The sequence below is a fragment of the Nicotiana tabacum genome, chromosome 11 (assembly GCF_000715075.1).
Source record: "Nicotiana tabacum cultivar K326 chromosome 11, ASM71507v2, whole genome shotgun sequence".
Classification (NCBI taxonomy): Eukaryota; Viridiplantae; Streptophyta; class Magnoliopsida; order Solanales; family Solanaceae; genus Nicotiana; species Nicotiana tabacum.
The window spans coordinates 21170183-21174791 of NC_134090.1; the positions used below are offsets into that span (position 1 = coordinate 21170183).

General features: G+C 33.8%; 1 long non-coding RNA gene across 1 annotated transcript; it reads left to right on the forward strand.

Annotated features, from left to right (window-relative positions):
- Positions 1–478: 478 nt before the first annotated feature.
- LOC142166503 (uncharacterized) lies at positions 479–3803 on the forward strand. The gene is made up of 2 exons (XR_012696907.1): positions 479–1409; positions 3384–3803. It is a non-coding gene; the product is annotated as an uncharacterized LOC142166503 (long non-coding RNA).
- Positions 3804–4609: the final 806 nt, after the last annotated feature.

A 4609-nucleotide genomic window follows, 5' to 3' on the forward strand; every position in this document is an offset into this window, starting at 1 on the left:
GGCCTGATTCCTTTATAGCCAAGGATATGTAGGCAGCTCAGATACCAGGGCTCGATCACATTCTCCTTTCTCTTAGTTTTTGGTCTCCTTAAATAAGAGTCGGGTCAAAAAACTTGTCTAGTCATTCTTTGTCTGAAAACTCTTCGAATTTTCAGTCAAACAGGGGCAGCTGTAGACATGTGATTTTTGACCCTCCCCAAGATTTTCCATATTTTAGCACGTAAATATTTAATTTAGGCCCAATATAGCTATTTCGACTAATTTTTACTCTTTTACTTTATTTTATTACAAGAAAATAAAAATTACAAAAAAAATATTTTATTTTATGTACCTTTCATAAAGTAAAAAAAATACAAAAAATAGTACCTTATTTTTATCTTTATATAATCTTGAAAAATATAAAAAATATGTAATAGTTTCATGTTTTAATATAGTTTAGTATAATTAATTAGAATTTATTTTTGCATCATGTAGTATAGTTATTTTATATTAAGGGAATTTAGCTATGGTCTTAAATAATAATTTTTGGAGTCTTTTTAGCCCAAAATTGAGACACAAAAAGACATTGTCCAACCCAATTACCCTTAGCCCATTCTTCCCAACCCATTAGTCGATTTAAGTACAAGATTTAATCCTAGTCATCTATTTCCTTCTAATCCAATGGTCATCATCCCTTCCCACTTCCATATAAAATACCCAATTACAGAAACCTTATCCTGAGGTTTTCATTTTCCAAAACTTAGACAAGAAGCAAAAATCGGCAGTCATCTTTCGACTAGCTCCAACGCTAGTTCCAATGGAGAATCCCACAAAAAGCTGAACATATTCAAAGCTGTCGAACAATAAAAGGAAGCGAAAATCACCTCACTTTTCACCAATCTCGACTTCTTCATTCAACTACTTCAAATTCAGATTAAGAAATAAAGTTAGTGATTTTGAGGTCAATTGTGTTCAATCCAATTTTCCAAATACTCAAAGCTCTTTGCTTTCTCAAACTTTGAGAAGCATGTACTTCCTATAGTTTGCGGAAAGCTGGTATCAAAGTTCATAGCTTCCTACGATTTTTATATTTCTTTTTTACAATGTTTTAATTTTCTTTTACGATTCATAATTTTTCTAAAACCACCATGTTCCATTCCATCTTTTAAAATTTGTTGCATAGTATCATCATATCTAACACAAGAGGCCAGAACAAAAGTGAGAAAAAATAACAATTTTTAGCAAAGAAATAGAGTGCCCTCGTAGTTAACACTGTTGGAGGTGAGGTTTAATTGAAGTCGCGTTCGGGTTGCGAGTTTTCCGGTGCCGATTCGAGGTTTCAGTTTGTAATTTCGGTGTCTCAGTCCAAGGATCGCTGCTTTGTTTAGCCGGATTGATTTGCAATTTTCAGCTTTGTGCATCAATAAAAGGTTAATTTCTCAATTTTCATTCTCGTTTCATTTTGTTATGATATCTTAATGCACGTGTTGGTTGATTTGTGATTCTATGTTGTTTGAGTAAGCATGTCTTAGTTTTCATTTAAATTGTTTTAATTAATTTTTATTTCAATTGTGATGCATGTGGTCTTGGGTTCTTGAATAAATGCTTTTAATTGGGTAGATGGAAAAATCGAAGTTGTTTCTTTCTTGGCAAGGAATAAGCATAGGCCATAAGGTGAATTTTGGACCATAGGGAATCCGGCCAAATAATAGATCATGTTGGCTAGCCTATTTGCCCCAATAATATCTTGTTCATAAATTTGGCCTTATAACAATCTCAAAGATTAGGAAAATAATTCGAATGCGTAGCTTGCTTTAGGCGTGCTAGTTAATAATTTATCTCCCTAAACTCGGGTGCGCATTTATGTGACCCAAATCCAATTCTCAACAATGTTAGATAAAATATATCGGGGACCGCGGGTGCATTTATGTGACGTGGTTCAAGACGTGTTTTAAATAACGTGGAAATCTTCCTAAAAAAATAATTAATAAAAGCGGTTATAAAGTTAAAATTGCACCATAGGCTAAAACATGTACTAAAATTAAGTAAATAGGCCAATTATAACAGTTGAGCGACCGTGCTAGAACCACGGAACTCGGGAATGCCTAACACCTTCTCTCGGGTTAACAGAAATCCTTATCCGGATTTCTGTGTTCGCGGACCGATAATAGAGTCAATCTTTTCCTCGATTCGGGATTTAAACCGGTGACTTGGGACACCATAAATTATCCCAAGTGGCGACTCTGAATTTCAAATAAAATAATCCCGTTTCGATTGTCACTTAAATTGGAAAAAACTCCCTTATATACCCTTACGGGTAGGTAAAAAGGAGGTGTGACATGTATGAAGAACTGTAATTAAAATACAAACTTTACAATAACTAGAAAGCAGAGAACAAGTTTGTATTGCCTTGATATGCGTGTTAAAGTGTTTTTATTGAATTATAAACCTCCCCTTTATATAATAGGGGTGTTTTACCCCTAGTACAATTCTAGAAAAGGTAAAAATCCTCCTTGTACATCAATTAATGATACGCTACCGACATCAGACGGGATTCGCGTCGTGATATCCGGTTGGGTGCGGATATCACGGCCCTCTATTAGTCATGTGCCACCGTATGTAGTGCTTGTTGGATCCGGTGGCAAGTATCCCCTTCGAGCCTTAGCACGAGAAGTTCTTATCCTTGATTCTGATTCCATGTAATTATGTCCTTGCTTCATTCGACCTAACGGGAAATCGAAATACTCATTAACCCTGATTTCAACCATATACAAGATCAAACATTGCACCTATTACATAAAAGATACCAACTTTATTAGTGATTTACCAATGAAATATCTTTCAGTCTCTCATTTACTTCGGTTATTAAAGTAAAATTTTTGTTATAATTAAAGATGGAAAAGAAATAAAAGCAAAGTAGTAGGCACTAATGACCTATGGATCATCTTTTGCCGATTTAAAAGGCAATACGGTGCACAAAGTATACGGCGTTCACGCAGAATTCGGAGAAGGAACGTTGGTGTGGCAGGATTTCGAGAAGTATCGCACCCCAAGGGATGTGATGTATATAGTTTACTCTAATGTAAGCATCATTGACTGCTTCCACGGCTCGACCCTATGAGATGTGACCTATAAGTCATATGGAGATAACTTTAGTGTTACTCTAAGACCTCTTTCAATCATCTTTTACCAATAATGGAACAATAATGACCTATAGAGAATATAAAAGACATCCACAAAATTAAAGGTAAATATTCCTAAAATCTCTACTTATAAGTAGCTTTCAGAACAAGAGAAAAAGACCCAACAAGAGAAACAACAATTCACTTCAAGCTGCTAATAATTATCATATAAAATGTCAAAGCAAGTAATCAGTACTACTGTTTCTGAAAAGTTGCCAGCAGTTTGCAGGAGGACAGAGAGGAAACTGAGCTTTGAATTGAAATTGGAAACCATTGAAGAAGAAGGTGGTGAAAAATATGGTGGCCATTGCCAAACCTTTCGTTCTCAAAAGTCATCCCCAAAGCTAGCTACTAAAGCTAGCTACTTCTTCTTCTTCTAATAAGGGCTAGCTAGCTTATATCTTGTACATCATAAAGTGGCTTATTATAAGCCAAAAAAAAAAACTTAAGTGCTTTATTTTGCAGTTTAAGAGTTTATATATTTACAATACCCCATCTCATTACAAATTCACGAGGAGACATCTCTATTTTTCCCGCAGAAATCTTTAGAGTCTTCACTGCTTAACTTTAGTTTCCTCTAATCATTAAACGAAATAGGAATAACCCGTCATTCTCTCTTTGAAGGGGCACTTCAGGTTTCTATGATTTACAATAAATAAAATCTATTTATAAAATATATATGTATTTCGATAGTAGCGTTGCAAGTATTTAGCAAAAGAAAAGTCCCTCGCAAAATTAAGTATCATATGAAGATGGAACAAATTCAGATACAAGTTGAGGATGTAACGAATTTCATGTTTATAATATTAAACAATAAAAAGTATATCCATGATTTTGGAATTTCAGGTTTTCACTTAAGAATTACCAATTAGTATATATGCGTTCCCATGATAATGTAAATAACTTCATTCACCATTTTCTACCAAATTAACATTTGTGGTTACTTCCTCCAACTATTTCTCCAAATTTTTACCACTAGATTTTTTGTTTGTATTGTTTTTGATTAATCCAGTTAAATAATAAGCCATAAGGATCTTACAGATGATTGAGTTTGAGCCAAGTCAAATAGAATCATATAGGAACAGTAAAGTTAAAACGATTAGACCAAAATATAGAATTGACCGGTCGGTCGAAATTAATTACATCTGCTAGCCAAAAAATGTAATATATATATCTGTTATCGACTATTATTTCTAAAAGCAACTAAAAATATACATTTCTCAAAAAATTTACGCTTCAAGAGATATATTACACTGGGTGGCTATCAGCAGTGAGAACATATTCTTAGACACACAATATCTCCGCAACTCAGGAACATATTTCTTTTTCATTATTGGAATAGACTTGGTTAATTTTTGTTTTAGTGCTGTTGTAGGAGAATTTATTTTGTTTTGCTTTTCTGGGGGCAAGTATGACTATTTGCATTTGATAATTTTTCTTTCGGGAAA